The 22,027-nt window shown below is 48.9% G+C and overlaps 1 protein-coding gene across 3 annotated transcripts in view; it reads left to right on the forward strand.

The window, feature by feature from the left end:
- The first annotated feature begins 433 nt into the window (after window positions 1–433).
- The window catches only part of PLEKHS1 (pleckstrin homology domain containing S1), a 50,619-nt gene continuing 29,025 nt past the window's right edge, over window positions 434–22,027 (forward strand). For 2 of the 3 annotated variants that reach the window (XM_029610445.1, XM_029610448.1), the window contains exon 1: window positions 19,944–20,515. The gene's annotated coding sequence lies outside the window, so the exon portion shown is untranslated. Of the gene's footprint in view, window positions 511–19,943; window positions 20,516–22,027 lie in introns of those variants that run through there. The other variant, XM_029610446.1, reaches the window with a different exon arrangement.

Consider the following 22,027-nt stretch of genomic DNA (forward strand, 5'->3'; position numbering starts at 1 on the left):
CATGCGTGTGACGCAGGTGGCCCCCATCTGATTCTCAATGCAGGAAAAGTATTCTCCCTTTTAAAAATGGTGAGATAGTCAGCCACACCTTGAAAACTGTGAATAATTCTAAAGTAAAAAGCCGAGCAAACGGATGGCGTTTTGGATTCTATAATTGCGTGCATGGGTTGAAGGTTCGGCAAGGTGTTATTGTGCACAAGTTTCCATCTTATGTTAATTCAGCCCTTTCTCTCTGTGTCCTGCCATGTGTCCGCTCTATGCCCTGCGCGCCCCTTGTAACTACAAGGAGCTGCATTTTGTACATTTATCAAGAACGCTCTCTTTGCAAAGCAAAGGAAAGGGCTAAAGATCATCCCTTCGCTATGAATTATCTGAAATGGATTTTAAATACAAATAGGACCACCTAAAAGCTTGAACAGTCTTCCTATTAACCTCTCACCCCTTCTTTCAGAACATCAAGACTCGTGGAGGATCCTTGTACCCCTGACTCGGTGAAAAAATCCCTCCATTGTAAGCCTGGTTTCTTTTTCCTTACTGATTACATCTTTTTGGGTTCTGCCTTGATTTCTTATGTTTTTTTAAGCTTTCCTGTATGTGAGCCTTAACCAGCCCCTTCCAGGTATTCTCCATCTGCCCCTCTATATTATACTATTCCCCACACGCTTTGCTGTCTCAGGGCCGTCTCTGTTCCATGCTTTTTTTCCGCCACCTTTTACTTTCACTATACAGACCCTACTGCACCCTGTCAGTATAGACCTTTGTGCCTGTTGCTGGGCCTGGTATTCTTCCATTGCTTTTTGGTTTTTGTTACTATAGGTTTCTATGGCTGCTTGCATTGTTTCTGTGTTAGGCGATCAGCTCATACTCTATGGGGCGGATTTTCAGACTCCGCGAATAGGCCTACTTTTGTTTGTGCTCCAGGCGCAAACAAAAGTACGCTGGATTTTAGCAGATACGCGCGGAGCCGCGCGTATCTGCTAAAAACCTGGATCGGCGCGCGCAAGGCTATGGATTTTGTATAGCCGGCGCGCGCCGAGCCGCGCAGCCTACCCCCGTTCCCTCCAAGGCCGCTCCGAAATCGGAGCGGCCTTGGAGGGAATCCTCTAACGCCCTCCCCTCACCTTCCCCTCCCTTCCTCTACCTAACCCACCCACCCGGCCCTGTCTACACCCCCCCCTTACCTTTCTCCAGGGATTTACGCCTCCCGGAGGGAGAAGTAAATCCCCGCGCGCGAGCGGGCCTCCTGTGCGCCGGGCCGCAACCTGGGGGCGGGTATAGAGGGCGCGGCCACGCCCCCAGACCGCCCCGGGCCGTAGCCACGCCCCCATACCCGCCCCCAAAACACTGCCGACACGCCCCCGAAACGCCACGACGACCAGGCCCGCCCCCCTCCGAAAACCCCGGGACTTACGCGAGTCCCGGGGTCTGTGCGCGCCGGTAGGCCTCTTTGAATGTAGGCATACCGGCGCGCAGGGCCCTGCTCACCTAAATCTGCCCGGTTTTGGGCGGATTTAGGCGAGCAGGGCTCTGAAAATCCGCCCCTGTATGTTTGTTCTTTCCCCTGGTGCGAAACACAGCTGTGTCGGGGTTCCTGCTCTTTGAATTGTAAACTTGTTTCATACAAATTTGTATTTATCTGTTCCTGTAAATAACCATAATAAATCACTTTCGAGACGTATTGAGCAATCATTTATGATCAGCCACGCATTACTTACGATGCATTTGCCCCTGCTGTGAGAGCCGGACGCACGAACGTGAAGGGCTTGTCTTGTACGGAAGGTGTGTGCAGGCTGATTTATTCAGCTCACGTCTTCTTCCTTGGTAGCCCAAGGCAAGTATTTCCCCCATCCCTAGAAGACTTAAATCTAAGGGCCTGATTTACTAAGCATTTTTCCACCAGGACCCAATTTACTAAAGGTTAAGCTTGAATCTGAGACATGCCCAATGCCACAAGGAGTGTCAGCAAGATCTGAAGCCCGGCCTCCCTGGGTCTTAGTCCACTGCTCTCACCACTAGGCCACACGCCTGAGAACGTTTGACCTCCAGTCACCCTGAGATTACCATGGATTAGCGGGGGGACGGGGGGAGGGAAACTGCACAGTGGGACCGGATGCTCACAAATTTGCTCTCATAAACCCTCTTACATGTTCACACTTACTTTCACTGCTTATTCTCTCACATGTCCATTTATACCTTTACTTCTGGCTTTCTCCCACCAACACACTCACTCACGTTTCTCCCTCTTCCATACACACATGCCCACGCACGTTCACACCCATGCTCACTTGCACTCATCTCTCTCCTACTCACCCACATACACTCTCAGATCTCGTCTCCCTACACAAAAACACACTCACTCACTCTCTCACAGATGCTCATTCATTCTGTCTTCCCCCCTTTCAAAACACACTAGCAACAGCAGACTCTAACTTGGGCTCCTGGAGCAGCAGCAGCCTCTTCCTTCTCCTCCTGTGCTGCAGAAGTGGACGCTGCCTGTTTCTTACTCCTCGTTTGATGAACGGGCAGGGAATCGCAATGCCGATTGGCCAAGGCAAACAGGATGGGGCGGGCAAGTGGCTGGATACAGGAAATGTTGTGAACCTGCCCGCGACGAGCCGGGAGCCTTCTTTGCGGCTGGGGCTGCCGCTCCTGCTCTGCCCGACGAGTCCATCTTCGCGGCAGGAAGCCGCTCCTGCAGCCTGCTTCTCTCCTTCCAGCTCCGCGGCAGGGCTGCCGCTCTGATGCTGCTGCTCCTGGGGTCTTCATCCGGCAGGGAAGCCGTCCCTGCCGGTGCCTGCAGCCTGCCTGCGCTTCTCCTGGCTTTCTTGCGGCACGGAGCCGCTCCTGCAGTCCGATCCTCTTCCAGCCTGGGTCCTCCACGTGGCTGAGGACGCCACCAACGGATCCTGCTCTCTCCCAGCTTCCTATGGCACGGGCGTGCGCCTCACTCCTGTATTTGAAGGGCCAGCCAGGTGTGCCCCCTGCTAGCTCCTCCCTGGGCGTAGTCCTCTTCGGCCCTACAAAAGGGCCCAGCGTTCATTCCAGCTTTGCCTTCGCAAGGAGTTAGATGCTCCTGGATGTTCCTGTTCTTCGCTCCAGGAGTCTTCTCTGTTCCCGCTCTTCTTCAAGGTCCGGTGTTCTGTTTCCTGTTGGAGCTCCATGTCTCGTCCTGAAGTCTGTGATCCATTCCTGATGTCCTTGATCCACTCCAGATGTCCGTCTTCCGCTCCTGATGTCCATGGTCAGTCTTGATGTCTGTCATCCAGTTCCTGATGTCCTTGATCCAGTCCAGGTGTCCGTCCTCCATTCCTGACGTCTGTGATCCAGCTCTGATATCCGTCTCCTGTTCCTGATGTCCGTGATCCAATCCAGATGTCCCATACCCCTGGTTCCTCACTGCCACCTTTGCCGGCGTGCCATGTCGAGGTCCGCGACCAGCCCCACGGGTGGGCTGAGTATGGCACTTCATGGTACAATGCCTTCTTCACTACCGCAGCACAAGCCTCCGGAGGGTAATCCTTGCTTGAAGCCAAGTCTTGTCTTGGTCCTGTGTCCTGAATCCTTGCTTGAAGCCAAGACCTGTCTTGGCCCTGTGTCCTGAAGCTTGCTGGCCCTCGGATTCCCTTGTGTTTGCTCTGTCCATGCCAAAGACTCTGCCAGAACCTGTGCCGTCCTAGCGTGGACCGCGACCAATCACTGGCAGCTGTGTAGGGCGCGCTCTGGTGCAGGCCTCTTCAGTTTCTGAGACATGCTCCTCTCAGTTATCCCACTATCTCGTCTAGAGTTTACGTCGGTCCCAGCATGGTCCGTGACCAGCCCCGCGGGTGGGCTGCGTAGGGTGCGCTGCGTCGCAGTCTCAACCCAGCTCTTGAACCTCACTCCTGAGTCTTCATCCAAGTACCTAGGTCTTTGCCTGAATCTTCATCTGAATCTATATGTTCCGGTCTTCGTTTGCCCCGGCCTCCGTCCGGCCTGCCGCTTCTTGCCATTACCCAGCGGCAGGTCCAAAAGGGCTTGGAACGGGCGGAGGACCGTTCATAAGACCACCATTGCGTTGTTGGTCTTCCCAAAGCGTGCAGGTCCGGTGGAGGGTCAGTACCTTCAGTCACCCTTGTCTTCGCTCCAGCCTTGTTCCTGCTCCAGATCCCATTGCCTGTCTTCACTCCAGCCTCGCTCCTGTCTAGCCCATGCTCGAGCAAGCTTCGCCTGCCTCGGCACTTCTTCGGAGTTCCTCTGGGATCGAGTCATGGCCCAAGGACAAACAATCCCCTGGAAAGTGGACCCACTCTCCTAGCACTTCCTAACAGGAAACAGGCTGTGCAGATGGTGTCACGAGGAAACGAAGTTAAGAATTAAAAAGGTCCGGAGATGGTAGAAATCACTGTTGAGTTCCTCCTTTTTCAGCCACGCAAGACCAATGACGTTCCTTTCTTCTTCCCGGGTCCAAGTAGATTGGTTTTGCTGCAGCACCCGGAGATTTCCGGTATTGGCCCGGAGACCCAGTAATTCTTTTAGAATTCCGGAGTCTCTGGGCCAAATCCGGAGAGTTCCCAGGTATGGTGATGAAAGTTGAGTGAACATACAATAAATACCATGTTTGAGGTCAAGATGAGGCGTCAGGACACACAAATTCCTAAGCTGTGCTAATTCAACCATTTCTCTATGGTTTCTGTACGGAAACCTTCATCGGGGCTTAATAAGATAGAAAAATAGAACCAACCTGTATATTAGCCAAAACTTCTCGATGTCCCAGCCTTCCTGGTTGATTGGACCCCCCCATTGTCAAAATTATTTCAAAGTAGGTTATGCTTGCTAGAGAAAAAGCTATCCTGATATGAACCAAGCTGTTGGATGATTTTTGCACAATACTTTACCAATTCTTAAATGGAAAGATTCCATATTTTGGCGCTCTTGTACCTCTCGGTGTCCCATGGCCTGTCTGTTATGTTCCCTACTAGAAAATTGCACGTAAGTAAAAATGAAAAACCAACATAAAACAAAATCCATCTTATCTGAAAGGCATTCTGTGGCCTTCGTGAAATGGATTGGTGGCCTCTGTTCAGCTTAGCACTCACTGGCACCATTGTTGGCAGGCATTGAGAATCAATCGTCCTCTCACCCTTAACTCTGCCGTAAGGCTTAGACTGCCACTGCCTATTTTAAATGATATTTGTAGCTGTTTAGGTGACTTCTTGTGAAAATGCTCCCTTGTGGATAACTCTTGTTCTAGATGTCAATGCTATGGCAACAGTTTGAGGGTTATTTGGCTTGTTTTTTTTAACTATATTTGTTATGAACTGCACAGGGGCGGATTATCCTATCGGGGGGGATCGGGCATCCCCCCGGTGGGCCGGTCGCGCTAGTCACGTGGTCTGCCGAGCGTGGCCGTGACAGAGCCGCGCTCGGCAGACCACGTGGTATCTCCTGGGCCGGCCTGGGCGGCGAATTCCCGGGCCGGTCTTCATCGGGAATCCGCCGCTGGAACTGCAGGAAAGAGAGCATTCTTACCCCTCTTACCCCTCGTCCCCGGTCATGAAACGAACCATTAGCTCCATATGGGGGACATTCAGACACCATTAAATTGACCTCGGTACAGTTCTGGAGTCCTTTTGGACCTCGACCCAAATACACAATAAATAATACGGAGTAACTCTGGAAAAACATGATTTGTTTTATTAACCTAACAAACTTTTTAGTGTAAAAAAAAAAGAAAACGTTTAAAGTACATCCCATGAAAACAGATTTTTTTATTTTTTTATAAACTTAGGGGGAAAAAAAATCTTTTTCCCAGAAGTAAACATTTTTTTTCAGTAATGAGCTGAACACGGAGCACAGCTTCATGGCATTATCTGCTCTCTGCACACAATCCCCATCTCCAGCCTTCTGCTCTGGGGCGGACGGCACAATGTGCCCTTTGTCCTCAGCCGGTGCAGTGGTAGACACTGGGATTTTGCGGTCCCAGTGCCATCGATGCAGCTCTGATTGGCCTGCTCAGATGATTATCAGTGTTCGGTAGTCTTCGATTCATCACGCCCTCGACCAGGAACAGCTCAAGCTTTCCCATCCAAAACCATAAAGCTGGGGATCGTACCAACATCAATCAAATTGACTGCCTTTCTGTTTTGCATTCGCACGTAGACCTAGCAAGGAGCACAGTAACACAGTAAAATGATGTGATCCAGGGTGCCCATCCCGCTTTCTTGTAGTCCATAATGAGAAGTTATTTTCTTTCGTCTCCAGTGACTGTTGTGTCAGTGCATTGCTGACAGACAGCAGCACTGCTGCTTTAGACTCCCTGGGTACCTATGAAAATAAGGCGCGATCCCTAGCCCACGCAAAGACGGGTGAGAAGTTCTCTGTTTTGGGATCAGGTCGCACTCCATTTGCCACGTCAGCCTTCTTTCTCCCGAGGGTGCCCAGGGAGGTCAGGTTTTCACTTAGCAACTTTTTTTCTGCTAGGTCTGACCTGCTGAAAACGTTAGGGACCACAACATTCCTTCCTAATTTGCCCCAGGGCACAGCAGGCTTTTTCTTTTTTTTTTTACAGCATGGCTACCTAACTGTGCATTTCTTCTCCAGCTTGTTTGACCAAGTAGCACTAGCACTAGCACTATTTAGGGGGTACAATGTTAATGAAAAAGAGGCAAACTTCTGCCCAAAAGTGCCCCTTTATATTCCACAGCCTTCTAAAAATAGGAGTTGCTATCAGTCAGTGTCTGGGCTTGTATCTTTAATCCACGGTCTCTTGACTACAATGGGCGTCAAACTGCATCGTGGGAAAGCGCTCCGGAAAACATTCACTTACCAGTCCCCACCTGCCTACCTGCTTTGAGAAGATGAACATTTTAAGGTGAATTTTAAAAGCCCTGCGCGCACGGAAGCCCTGAGATATGTGCGTGACTCAGGCGTTTAAGAAGCTCCCGGGTAGGCGCGTATCTCCCGAGGGCGTGGCCTGGGCGTCCCAGGAAGGTCACTTGGAATGCGCGCGCTGGCATTTGCGCACACCAGCGCACCCCGGGGTTCCCTGCAGCGGGGTTCAAAGGGTCGCACTGATAGGGTAAAAGGTTAATTGGGGGGGGGGGGGGGTTAGGAAGTCGGGTGGATGAGGAATGGACTGGGGAGGCCGGTAACCGCCTCTAATAATGTCCGCCCCTCCCCCGCCTTACGCGGTAGAACCGGCATTTCAGCGCACGCGCGCACGCCCAGACAAAATTGCGCGTACAGCCGACCTACGCGCGATTGTTATAAAATGCACACGTCCATTTGTTTGAGGCGCCGTGCGCCCACGTGGCCGTTTACAAGTTCCCGTCTTTTCATTTCTTATTATTTAAATATGCAAAAAGATTTGTACTTCGTGCTTCCAAAACAGCATTTCAGTCTTTAAAACTAAAATCTCTGAAAACTAGCAAGAACGACATTTAACTGGCCATGCGCCTATTGTATCTTCTCTTCCCGCTGCCCAGGCTGCGTGAAGGAAACCTGAAGGCCCCCGCTCCCCATGCAAGCAATGCTGGCACCTGGCAAGAAGATAAAACAGGCGCCCGTGTGGCCAGTTAAGTGCATTTGGTTTGCTAGTTTTCAGATTTTATTTTCAAGGATTGAAGTGATTTTTTTGGAAGAATTAAATGAAAATCTTTTTGCACAACCTGCAACCAATCGCAGCTTGCAAATCTTGCTAGAATGATAATCCTAACCCCCACCTCCTTCTGGCACTTATGAGATCTCAAAGAATACACAGCACATGCCTACCTTTAACAAGGACCCAAGGCTGATGTAAAGAAAAACTCCTCTCCACACATCTAGGAATAAAACAGAAGCACAGTAAACATTGCATGACCTGCTTCTGATAGTTCTCGCTCCCTTCTCTCCGAAGGGACTTGAAAGGTGGCTTCCAATAAGTAAAAGAGAGATTTTCTATCACAACCTTACAGTTTGCTTTCATCTGAAGCTTTGTGACCCCGCAAAAATATGAATTACTAATGCCTTTTTTATTGTCGCCTTTCCATTTCTATCCTCTAAAAATGTCAGGGGTCCCGTGTCTTACTTGTCCCCCCCCCCTTTACACTTAGCCGTCAGCGTTTCCGTGCCAGTCACCCCCCTTCCCCCACATGCCAAGGGTTTCCTGTAAGCGCCAGTGGGGGGCGTTTTATGCGCCTACATATTTCCGGACAATAGCGGGAAATGTAATCAGGGAGCCTGAATGAAGCTGCCAGGGCCGGTTACTTATTAAAGAGGTTGAATTGGCAGCCAGACTTGTTTGCCAGGTGTTTGTTTTTCTGCCTGGGGGAGGCAGGGCTCCCTACAGATGTTGGCGTCCCGTCAAGATGGCAGGAATTCTCTCCAGGAAGGAAACCAACAAAAATTCCCCCTGCCTGGCCACAACTCATTTCTGGCCCAGCCAGTTTGAGTCCTGCCCCCGGCCTGCTGGGCCTGAAACCTGAGGCCCCCGGGGCCGGGCCGTCTGCCCGCTTTGTAAACTGTTTTTTCAGACTCCATGGGGTGAGAAAGGGAAGAGGGAGGGGAACTGGATTCCTGCTTTCTGCATTGGGAGGCCTGGGATGTGAGCTGCAGGCTGAGTTCTGCTACCCCCTTCCTTGTCCTGTGCCTTCAGCATCCTCTGTAACCCAAAGTAATCCAAATCCACAGCTCCGTCTATTTAATAACAGCTGGTTGAGGGCTGTGATACGGTTCATTAGCTTGTTTCCTGCCCCTTTCCCTTAGCAGCCATGTGTTGGGGGAGGTTCCTTCCTGGGACGCATACACACACACACTTTTTAAGTTTTATTTTATAAAAATAGATTCACCAAGTGGAGCAAAACCGAAGAGAACCCCCCCCCCACCCCCCTTCATAAGCTGCCCGAGGTGAGGAAAGAAGCTGCCTCATTGAGGTGCGGCACAGACTGAAGCAACGCTGGGGGTCCCTCTGGCCCTTTGGTTAATTTGAAAACCTGGGGAATGGGGAGGCAGGGGTCAGGGGTCAGGATTCCCAAAGGAGTAGCAGACAGAGCGTCAGTAATCATATTTTAGGAAGCTGGCAATCCTATCGCCTGCCTCCCAGCCTTCTCCAGCATTTGCCCTGTTAGGAAGTGGGAGATGGGTGAATGGTAGGGGTCTGTGTGTGGTGCACTCTCTCCGGGCACCCTCGGTGGACCTTACAGCCTTGCATCCCCACCACCAAGCCCGGGCTTCATCCAAACAAAAAACACAATTAAAAATGCTGCATTTATAGTAAAAGATTTTACATGAGAAAGGGCATTCAAAATACCTCTGAGGGAGAAAGTATCACAACATGTACATTATATTTACATTTACTGCTATGGTGCCAACCAGAAAACCCTGCAAAAAAGCAAAAAAAAGACTCTTGAAATCCATATGGTATTTAGCCTATTGTAAGACATTTTGGGCGTGGGCTTGGCCCTCAGAAAGTCATGAGGACAATGAATTACAATTACAAAATAATAACCTCCCCTAACAAAACAGCACTAACTGCCAGCACTCAAACAGTAACAGCCCTACCTATGGAAAGGCAACACAACAAATATTACACCAAGACGTCTCCTATTAGGAAAATAGAACAAGCCAGGCTGCAATAATTCCCTACACAGAAACTACATGCTAGCAGATAACCTCACGTTGGCCACATGTGCAAAAAAACAGAGAGAGATCCTCGCTAAATACAGAATAAAGACTGTAAAGTACAAATAGAAACTTGCAGACAAAACCTGAACTGGAAAGCACATCAAGCCAGACTCTGTATGCAGTGCAATAATGGAAAAACCAGAAACATCATCATTCCTGGCAAAAAGTCAAATACAATCAAGACACGAATCCTAAGAATAAAATCATACTAAGAATAAATATTTCAAAACAGCTGACAAATAACATTCAATAATTAAACATATAAAAATTTGTAAACATTCCCAAAAATAAATAACATTTTTCAAGAGAGCAGACACATCAGATAACATCCAATAATTAAAATTAATAAGGATAAAAAAATTCCTGCTCTCCATACCCTGACATTGTAGTGGATTAGTCCTCTCTCCCTCTCACACACACACACTCTCTCTCACATACACACTCTCTCTCTCTCTCACACACAGACACACACACTCACACACACACACTCTCTCTCTCTCCTCTCTCACACACACACACACACACACATTCTCTCTCTCACACACACCCACACACACCCACACTCTCTCTCTCCCTCTCACACACACACACACTCTCTCTCTCTCACACACACACACACAAACAAACACACACACTCTCTCTCTCTCATCTCCCCCTCCAGGACACACAAGCTGCAACGGCCTCCACCTTCGGCTCACGCAGCCGACAGGATTCCTCCTATTTCCTCTCGGGACATGGCTGACACTGTTCCTGCTCTTTTCTTCTGGCACATGGGCCAACGCTACCGATGCTTCTGCTCCTTCTGGCCACAGTGACTGCACCCCCTTTTTCCCACTCGCACAGGCTGTACACAGTTAAGCCAGAGGATGCTTGGAAGAATGTTTTAGGATTCAGCTCCAAGTCCTAACACCCTCCTCCTTGCAGGACCCGCTCTCTGGAAGTGGTCCCCGAGGAACCGGAGTCTGGCCACCAGAAAGAGAGGGTTTTCGAGGGACCGTTTCACTTGACTGCTTGGGTGCACAGCATAGAAATTACATGGCTTTCGATACTCCTGCAGCACCGTCAAAAGTGTGATTTTGAGTCGCACCTTGTCGAGCCTGGAAGGAAGCAGAGGCCGCTTCCTGTTCAGCTTTTCTTCTAAATATTTTTTTTTTCTGTCTACCTCAAACAAGTGCAAGTGATTGGGAACTCCAGCCCGGTGTCTGATGTGATTTGTTTTTGCATCTACCCAGGGCTCCTGTCCATCAAGGGGCCCGACTGGAATGGAGGCATAGCTTAATGGTTAGACTAGTGGGCTGGAAAGCAGGGTTCAAATCCCAGTGCTGCTCCTTGCAACCTTGGGTAAGTGACTGCACACTCCGAGGTCTCAGGTGCAAACTTTAGAGAAATACCTGCAGTACCTGAATGCAATCTGCTTTGAAGTGCCACAAATAAATCCCTTGAATACCCCCCCATGACCGCAGTAATGGGACTCTGCCCCCACTATCTTTGGAACAGGGACGGGAGGTAGCCTCACCAGTTCTTCATGTCTCAGTTTTGTTATTGCCAAGGAGCCTTGTTTACCTTTCCCTTTACTTTCCTGCCAAGACGTTTTACTGCTGCTCCTGCCTGGATTGCTGCTTTAATTGTTTTGACCCTAATAGACCCAATAAACCGTGGAACCACCGTTTCCCGGTGGGGGCAAGCCCGAGCTCTGTCTCACAGTCTAACCCAGTTTAATAGCTCAGCAGCTGCCAGAGAGCCAATGCCAACCTACCTAAATCATTCCCTGCACTGCTAATCATGCAAGATGCAATCTAAATCATCCCCTGCACTGCTAATAATGCAAGATGCAACCTAAATCATCCCCTGCACAGCTAATAATGCAAGATGCAACCTAAATCATTCCCTGCACAGCTAATAATGCAAGATGCAACCTAAATCATCCCCTGCACAGCTAATAATGCAAGATGCAACCTAAATCATCCCCTGCACAGCTAATAATGCAAGATGCAACCTAAATCATCCCCTGCACTGCTAATAATGCAAGATGCAACCTAAATCATTCCCTGCACAGCTAATAATGCAAGATGCAACCTAAATCATCCCCTGCACTGCTAATAATGCAAGATGCAACCTAAATCATCCCCTGCACTGCTAATAATGCAAGATGCAACCTAAATCATTCCCTGCACAGCTAATAATGCAAGATGCAACCTAAATCATCCCCTGCACTGCTAATAATGCAAGATGCAACCTAAATCATTCCCTGCGCTGCTAATAATGCAAGATGCAACCTAAATCATCCCCTGCACTGCTAATAATGCAAGATGCAACCTAAATCATTCCCTGCGCTGCTAATAATGCAAGATGCAACCTAAATCATCCCCTGCACAGCTAATAATGCAAGATGCAACCTAAATCATTCCCTGCACTGCTAATAATGCAAGATGCAACCTAAATCAACCACTAATCGAATCAACCTAAATCAACCTAAATCAACCTAAATCAACCTAAATCAACCTAAATCAACCACTAATCGAATTAACCTCTTCCATCATCAACTTTGACTCTCCAGCTATCATCCTAGGTGATTTCAATTTACACGTTGATAACCCCAACCCATCACCTAACTGTGAAACACTACTCACAGCCTTCTCAGCGCTAGGCTTCACTCAATTAGTCAACAAACCTACCCACAAAGCCGGCCACACGTTAGACCTGATCTTCGTTAACGCTGCCATCAAGCCCCTATCTATCCCAAATTGCACTAAGGTCCCCTGGTCAGATCACTACCTCATAACAACTTCATTCTCTATAAAAGATACTAGCCTGGCTTGCATTCCTTCGCCCTCCTTCACTTACAGGAAAACTTGCTCCCCAGAAGACCTCAACAATCACCTATCACCACAATTACACCAACTGGACTTTACAGATCCGAACTCAGCACTTCGATCATGGAATACCATCACCGAAACTATAGCTAACAAGTTATGCCCTACAATTACAAAAAAACCACACCAGAATTCTTCCAAAAGACAGCCCTGGTTCTCCTCAGAACTAAGAAAGCTCAAACTCCAACTAAGACAAAATGAGGCTAAATGGCGCAAAAACCCAGGAACCAACACCCTTTCAATCTACAAATCATCACTGCACCAATACAAATCAAGCACCTTAAGATCCAAGAGGGACTACTACGCCTCGAAGATACACGACCTCGTATTCGATGCTAAAGCCCTCTTCAGCTATGTAGCCAACCTCACACAATTAAACCAACCAGAGATTGCACATGACCAAGCTCAATCGAAAGCGGAAGAATTAGCTCTATTCTTCAGCAACAAAATCAACAATCTTCTAGCTCAGTTCCCCACTAACCCCATTGATCCACCAACCACTCCCCAACCCTCAATCAACTACACTCGGTTAGAAGAACTTGACACAACTTCATCCATCGAAATCCAAGGAATTCTAAGGAAAATGAAACCTTCCTCTCACCCTTCAGATCACATCCCAACTAAACTACTTCTCTCAATTCCAGACTCTATCTCCAAAACACTGGCAGAAATCATAAATTGCTCCCTCACACAAGGATTCTACCCTGACAACCTTAAGCTAGCCTCACTTAAACCCCTTCTCAAAAAACCAAATCTTGACCCTATTGATCCGAACAACTTCAGACCGATAGCTAACCTCCCCTTCATAGCCAAGATAATGGAAAAATTGGTAAACTCTCGACTCTCTAACTACCTTGAAGACAACAACCTACTATTCCCATCACAATACGGTTTCCGTAAAACCTTAAGCACGGAAGCCCTCCTCATCTCTATGACTGACCACATCATCCTAGGCTTAGACAAAGGACAAGCCTTCCTTCTGATCCTACTCGACCTGTCGTCTGCATTTGACACGGTCAATCACTCCCTTCTCATCAACCAACTAACAGCCATAGGTATTTCAGGCACTGCCCTGTCATGGTTCAGAACCTTCCTCAGCAACAGAGGATACAAGGTGAAGATTCATAATAAAGAATCCTCTCTTCACCCCATGTCAGTAGGAGTCCCTCAGGGCTCTTCCCTGTCTCCTACCTTGTTTAACATTTATCTATTACCCTTATGCAAACTTCTCACTGACCTCAATCTCAAACACTTCCTCTACGCTGACGATATTCAGGTCCTGATCCCCATCAAGGAGTCGCTCGCAAAAACACTGGCTCACTGGGAAACCTGCCTCCAAAATATCAAACAGCTTCTCACAAGTCTCAACCTGATTCTAAATTCATCAAAAACAGAACTTCTACTCATCACACCAGAAAACAGTTCCCTCACACACACTCATCCTACCTTACCAAATACTACACAAGTGAGAGACCTAGGAGTTCTAATTGACAATCACCTAAACCTGAAAGCTAACATCAACAAAACCACCAGAGACTGCTTTTATAAGCTCCAAGTGCTGAAAAGAATAAGACCTCTGTTCCACACACATGACTTTAGAACAATTCTACAATCAATCATTTTTGCAAAGCTGGACTATTGTAATACCATCATGCTTGGTCTCCCCTCTTCACACACCAAGCCACTGCAAATGGTCCAAAATGCCTCCGCTCGTATACTCACGAACACCAGGAGAAGAGAACACATAACCCCTATCCTGATGGGCCTCCACTGGCTGCCCATCCACTTCAGAATAATCTACAAGGCCATTCTCACCATATTCAAAAATATCCACCAATTAGCCCCAATCGATCTCCATATCCCCCTCCGACTACACCACTCTACAAGACCGACAAGAGATGCTTACAAGGGATCACTTCAAGTACCTCCAACCAAAACCACCAGACACATCACGCTAAGAGATCGGGCCTTCTCCACAGCCGGTCCAACTTTATGGAACTCCATTCCCCCGGATCTTAGAATGGAACCTAGCATCTCAACCTTCAAGAAAAGACTCAAGACGTGGTTGTTCACGCAAGCCTTTCCTAACTCCAATATCATTTAACTCCCTTCAATCATCATGCTTCGCTAGTTATAGCATTAATAACCACCTCTTACAATGTTATCATTTACATATATAATTATCTGATCTTCTTTTTCCTTCTTAATCCAAGTTATTGTTTTCCTGTTACATGTAACTGCTTTTCTGCACTATTGTTCAAATTGTAAAGTTTATTATATTGTGCACCCCTGTTCCTTGTGAACCAGCATGATGGGACTTCTGTCTTGAATGTTGGTATATAAAAAAACTTAAATAAATAAATAAATAAATAAATCATCCCCTGCACAGCTAATAATGCAAGATGCAACCTAAATCATTCCCTGCACTGCTAATAATGCAAGATGCAACCTAAATCATCCCCTGCACAGCTAATAATGCAAGATGCAACCTAAATCATTCCCTGCACTGCTAAACATGCAAGATGCAAATCATCGCCCGCTCACAGCTGCTCCCACACGGAGGGTGCGACAGGATGCTCACTAATCCCAATCGTTCACCCCTATCTCTGGTAACGGTAACCCTGCATGTTAAGCCACCCAGACCAAAATAAGAGACTGAGGACAATACATTCTCCTCAGAGGCCTGACTGTACCTGCTATTCTCAAGTGCATGACTCATTCTCAAACACACCTGGGTTTTAGTCTGCCTTGGGGGTGATTTGGAAAAAAAAAATAAATAATTAAATAATTAAATAAATAAATAAATAAATAAATAAACAAACAAACAAACAAACAAACAAATAAATAAATAAATAAATAAATAAAGGAACCAGGTTGGTGGTTTGTGTAGGGAGAGAAGGAAATTGGTGTGTGTGGGGGGGGGGGAGGGGGAGTTGGGTGATGGGTCAAACTCCTCTCCACCCCTACCCTTCAGTGGTACAGCACTGGAGAAAGTCATCTTCCCCTATCCCCAGTGATCTCTCTCTCGTCCCCCTCAGCTCATTCCCCTTTCTCGTGCTTCCACCATGATACCCTCCCCAGCCCAGTCCCACCAATCTCTCTCTCCCCCCCCCCCTGCACATCACCTCCTCCCCAGCACCAGTGGTTCATACGCTGTGAGTGTGCATTTAAAATACTATTAGGGTCATCACTAGGACATGATTAGGAGGCTGGGATGATGAAATGGCCTTGGGTTTCTTAGGAGGGCGAAAGTGCCATACAAAGATAAGAATCTCAGGCTAGAAGAAAACATACTGAGTTATTACCCTAGAGAATAATTAAGCTCTGGAATTCCTTGCCAGAGGATGTGGTTATGCCAGTTAGTGTAACTGGGTTTAAAAAAGGTTTGGATAAGTTCCTAGAGGAAAAATCCATAAGCTGCTATTACGGTAAATTAATAAGCAGTGGTAGCTTGTGATCTGTCTAATGTTTTGGGTACTTGCCAGGTTCTTGTGGCCTGGATTGGCCACTGTTGGAAACAGGATGCTGGGCTTGATGGACCCTTGGTCTGACCCAGTTCTTATGTTCTTATGGTAGGGGAAGAGGCAGGATTGTCCTTTGTGGCCCCCTGGAACCCCCCAGTCCAATTCACCTACCACAGCGCAGGCCCAAAGTTGTTCATAGCATAGGCCATCTACTGCGCAAGGCTCTGTCTTTTACCACAAATTCATTCATTTCTCTTCCCAGGCTCCCTGGAGTCTGTGGACGGTTTTCAGATCGACGACTGAAAATTCATGATCCCCCCCCCTCCCCCTCCATCTCCATATCGCTGCCCCCTCAGCTCCGAAGTCCAGCCTAAAGCAGCAGCTCTCGACCCAGTCCCCAGGGCAGGCCCAGCCGGTCCGGCAGTCGGGAAATTCACGGTTGCGTACGCACGGCCCGGATCTGCATGCAGAGGAGTCCGTCTCAGGCACCTCTCATTCTGGAGATGCTGAGAACCAGACTGGCGGGGCGTGTCCTGAGGACTGGGTCTAGAACCCCACCCCTCCCCCGCTCTAAAGGGAGCCTTCACTTTTAAGTGCCCCTGAAAAGCTTTTACCTGCTTAAGGTGTGTGTAACCCTCACATAAATCAGATTACCCACACAGTCTCTCACAAATGTGGGCTTGGCCCACAGTGTTTTTTAATTGCTGGTTTCCTGTCAGGCACAAGAGTTGTGCAAAGATCTTCAAAACAGTCAAACAATTTGTTGTTTCCATCGTTTACCTGTATGTGTGCATTGGATTAATCACTGAAAAGGTGACTGTGTGTCATATTGATATATTGATTAAGAGCTCTCTTTTAATCTACACCAATAAGGGTTTTGCACGTTCTTCACTGCGCAAAAATCTTGTTGGGCTTTGATCATAATGAAGCGGTAATTTGAGAACGGGAAGCTTGCGGCTGAAGTTCCAGCTCTGCCGCATGCAGGATTGACTGCTAAAAGAAAAAAAAAATCTTTGCAAGATAAATGTGGTTACGTTGAATTATTTCATCCACGTTTTTTGATGCGTTGAACATTATAGAGGCGTCATTGGATTGTCGAAGGAAAGCTGAAAAATCAAAAATGGATTCTATCAGGTCGTTAGACCTGCCTTGGGATGTTCTGATCCGCTTCAGTCGGACCCAGCAGGGGAAATCAGAGGGCTTTCTAATGCTGATCTGGCTGAAATCTGAAAAGTCTGTCAAACGCTGAGCTTTGTAGTGTGTGCAATATCCAGCTAAGCATCATTTTATACAGAGAGAAAGAGCCTCAATATAGCAGACCGTTATAGCACTATAATAGGGTGGACTTCACACTCAGGGTGAAGGGCAGGTTAAGATACATGGGCCAGTCAGGTTTTCAGGATTATCCACAATGAATATGCATAAGAGAGATTTGCATAGACTGCTTCCATTGCATGCAAATGTGCCTCGGGCCTGCTCATTGCGGATATCCTGACAACCTGATGGGCAGGGGGGTTGCCCAGGACTGGTTTGGGACCCCCTGCTGTAGAATATACAATGCAGGTTCCAGTTACAGGCCGATACGGTAAGCTGCGCGGAAAACCTGCGCTCAGTGATGAGCCCCCCGCGCGATACGATATTTAAATGAGAGGTCGCGCTAAAAGGAGGGGCTAAGGACAATGGCGCGCCCTGGCCCAGGAGAGGTGGCTGTCACCTGACTGCCGGCACCCTTTAGGTTCCTCTGACTTAATATCGCCACGATATTAAGTCGGAGGATGGGCAAGCGTTCATTTCTGAGCATAAAACGTGCGGATCGGGCACACATTTTTTTTTGTATCTGGGGTGAATAGCTAAATAGCCTCATCAACATACAGTTGCATGTGATGAGCGCTATTAGTTTTGGGGAGGGGGGTTGGACGCGCGTTCTGGACACACTAAACCTCTTATGGTAAAAGGGGTTGTGGACACGCGTGCAAAACGCGCGTCCAGCCGCGGGTTAAACAGTGAGCTCAGCTGAGCGCACTTTTTCTGTATCAGTCTGAATGTTTGGGACAAATCTAAGCGCAGTCTGCCGAATATATCAAATGCAGATCAGGTGACCTGGTTAACCTTGCTTCCTCACCCAGACACGGCGCGCACTTGGACTCCAGGTACACAGCGCTAGTGAACACTTCAGATAATTCTGGAGCACAGGCTGAAAACTCACAGCACTTGACCAGGTCTGCTCAGAAATGGCCTCTGAGCCGTGAAATTGCTGGCAGCACCCGTCTGGCACACCAGCGCCTCTTTAGAAGGCCTGAGGTCCGATAAGGTTCTTCAGGATGGGACCACCAGACTGCATCAGCCCGATATAATAAAACCCCACGCCAAAACAGGAGTTACTTAATGTGCATGGTAAAAAAAAACCCCACACAGCCCCACGGGATGCGGTAAGCTAAGAGGATGCAAACCGAGCAGGAGTAAGAAAAAGCAGGCTAAGGAGCGAGCTAACCTGAAGATCCGCATTCATGTAGGAAAGTGCCTTAGAAAGTGCTTTAGGAGAAGAGGGAGGAGGAGTGCGACCAAAAGGGCCTGGCACGCAAGGCTGGCACTGGGCATCACGACTTGGACGCAATTTCGCGTGCATGGCCATTTGGGTAAGGAATGCCTGGTTATAAATGAAAGGGTAAGCTCTCTGGGAGGGGGGGGGCACCTACAGCTAAACAGTGTGCACTTTGGCGCTGTGCATCCTGACTCAGGCACAAAAAGGTGCCCTCCCCAGAGAGCTTACTCTTTCATTTCACTTGGCTCGCCTCGCCAAAAAGGGCCTTGGCATGCGAGATCGCGCCCGAGCCAGGATCTGGCACGATGCCGTTTTGCCACAGTACCAGTGCGTAATGTTCAGCTGTTGGTGCCCACCCCAGAGAGCTTATGCGTGGATTTTATTTGCCGTGCCTTGCCGCAATGGGACAGGCACGACAGCTGAACAGTGTCGCCCGGGCACCGTGGCACAATGGGCTTGAATGTGAGATGGGCACTGGGCATCCCGACTTGGGCACAACCTCGCATCTAAGGCCATTTTGGCATCCTGTTCAGCTGTAGGTCCCCACCCCAGAGAGCTTACACTGGAAATGTTAGTCCTTCCTGGGTCTGAGGTGGAGTATAATATTGGACCCAGCAGTAAATAATTTGGCCACCAGAAATCTGATATTAGTGCACCTCAGACCCAGGAATTCGATTCCCAGCATAAGCTCTCCGGGGAGGGGAAACAGTCAGAGGTTTTCCCGCTTTTTCTGAACAGCTGAAGAATGCGTGAACAGCGCCAAAGTGGATACCCTTCAGCCATCGGTGCCTGCCCCAGAGAGCTTATGCTTTGTGCAGCTAGCTGTAGGTGCCTGAGCTCACACTGTGATCTTACTCGTCATGCTTTGACAAAATGGCCTTGGATGCGAGAAGGTGCCCAAAAGATGGGCTATCCAGCCCCATTTTGGCAAGGCAAGGCAAGTAAAATCAGAAGGCAGGTATAGACAGGTGCATCAAGGACTTTATACGCCTGTACTGCAAGCCAGCCTGCACCTCACTGGTGTAGCCTGTATTGACGTCCTACACTATGAAGGGAACAGGGGACTTCCTACAGTTTCACAACTGATGGGAGAATGGAAAGGCTGGAAAAGACTCGGCATTCATTCAAAGGTGAAATCTAGAAAACAGAAGAATCGCCTTATTGGGGGGGGGGGGGGGGGGAGATTAATTCTGGCTCCCTGTTATTGTGCTGCTAAAACATAAACATATTTCCAATCTGTTAAAGCCACTTTATCCAGTAAGTGGTGGTGGTGGAGGGGGGTTTCCCTACCTCCACAAACCTTCTGTTCTGCACTTGCCAAGAGAAAAGTCCCCTGCAAGGGCCGAGCCTACAGCAAAGGTCACACCCGGGGGATTTCCCGGCAGCGTTTCTTATTTAAGGGCGCGCGGAGCAGGGCAGGAGCAGCGCCACTGAGCTACTGCAAGGGGAGGGCGAGCACAGCACAGCACAGCACAGCACAGCACAGCACAGCACAAGCACAAGCACAAGCACAAGCACAAGCACAGCCACAGCAGAGCAGCCACCAGGGCGGATCAGCCGAGCACTCTCTGCCTGCTGCAAGGGGAGGACGAGCACAGCACAGCACAAGCACAAGCACAGCACAAGCACAAGCACAGCCGAGCACTCTCTGCCTGCTGCAAGGGGAGGGCGAGCACAGCACAGCACAGCACAGCACAAGCACAAGCACAGCCACAGCAGAGCAGCCACCAGGGCGGATCAGCCGAGCACTCTCTGCCTGCTGCAAGGGGAGGACGAGCACAGCACAGCACAAGCACAAGCACAGCCGAGCACTCTCTGCCTGCTGCAAGGGAAGGACGAGCACAGCACAGGCACAGCACGGCATAAGCACAGCACAAGCACAGCCGAGCACTCTCTGCCTGCTGCAAGGGAAGGACGAGCACAGGCACAAGCCCAGCACAAGCCCAGCCGGGAAGAGCAGCCACCAGGGCGGATCAGCCGAGCACTCTCTGCCTGCTGTAAGTACCCTGCACAATCACCAGCACATTTCTCCCCCTGCTTTACTTATCGCGGGGCAATTCCCCGGTGATGGCTGCAGGAGGAGCGACGAAGCTCCAGGTCTGGGGTCTAGGAGAGGAATGAGAACAAACTTCCTTGCATACAAGGCTAATCCCGCGCCCCTGGACTGCGTTCTTGTCCTGAATTTCTAGACCCCCCTAACCCAGACGATTTGCTCCCAGTTCGAGGGGGCACCTGGGGCAAGTTGAGCGAGAGAGGCCTCGGCCATGGTTCTCTGTGTCCCGGGATAGGGATCCTCCTTCTGTCGGGGCGTTGGATGTGATTTATTGTATTCATGATTTGGTTGGATTGGGGGGGGGGGGGGGGGTTCCTAAGGGTGAACTGGACGGAGCTGCCATGTAATGGGCTGTTTGATGAGGGGCCGTCCATAAATGATGGGGGGGGGGAGGGGGGGTTACCACTGCTGTGATTAGAGGGGGGGTCTGGGTTGGGAGATCTGGGATGGAGGGTGAGGAGAGGGGAGGGGGTTGATTTTATGCCAAAGCAGTGTGATGGCATTTATGGACGCCCCCTGTGGGGTAAATAGCGAGGGTGAAAGAGTTGGTATTATTTGCTTTTATTGAGGATTTGAGGAGGGGCTTTTATGGTTATGCTTTAGAGTTGAGTAATTAAAAGTGATTTTTGTAACTCACTCTGGGTGGGTTTTGTTTTTTTTTAATTAAAAGCATGAAATCAAGTGTAAATAATACTAAATAGATAAACGGCCTCCTCCCTATCTGGTATTCGCTTTTTGAAAGGAGGTGAGCTCCCGCTTTTAAAGTTTGCAGAAAGTGACTTCCGGGTGTCATTCCAAGTAACAATAAAAGAATCATTGCCATTTTCTAAGAAACATTACAAGGAAAGGAAAGCATTTTAAGCACTGCCAGCGTCAGAGCAAACCTGTTTGAAAGTCTCTTCCCGGTCCATTGAAAGGGCAACGTCCACTGCAAACTCTCAGCCCAGTCTGCAGTTTGAAATGAAATCCAAAAGCCCAGGGATTGAACGACCCAAAGCAAAACTGTCAGGGCTGTGAGAAAGTGCTTTACTGGACCCAGTAAGGTGAAAACCTCACTTTCCTCTCTGTTCCTATGGACCGAATGTAAATATCGAATTGCCCACTGCTGAAACAAGGGCTGGCGCCTGTAGCCCTGCTAACACTGAGCCAGATGGCAGGGCCGTGCCCAGGATTCTGCGGAACTGTCAAGTTTAACTGGGATGACCCCGCGCTGGGTTTACTGGGCCAGATAAAGTTCGTTTTGTTGAGCGACGTGGGGCCAAGAGGGAGCAGAGGAAGAGAAAAAAAAAAGGAAAGTGAGCTGTAGACTGGGGGGGGGTCCCAAACGTGCCCCGGTGAGCCCCCAACCCGTTGCGTTTTCAGGAGATCCACAGTGAACATGCACGAGGCAGATTTGCATAAAAGGAGTCTCCGTTCAATGTACATTTTTCTCATGCGTGTTTATTGTGGATGTCCA

Source organism: Rhinatrema bivittatum, chromosome 7 (genome assembly GCF_901001135.1).
Source record: "Rhinatrema bivittatum chromosome 7, aRhiBiv1.1, whole genome shotgun sequence".
Lineage (NCBI taxonomy): Eukaryota > Metazoa > Chordata > Amphibia > Gymnophiona > Rhinatrematidae > Rhinatrema > Rhinatrema bivittatum.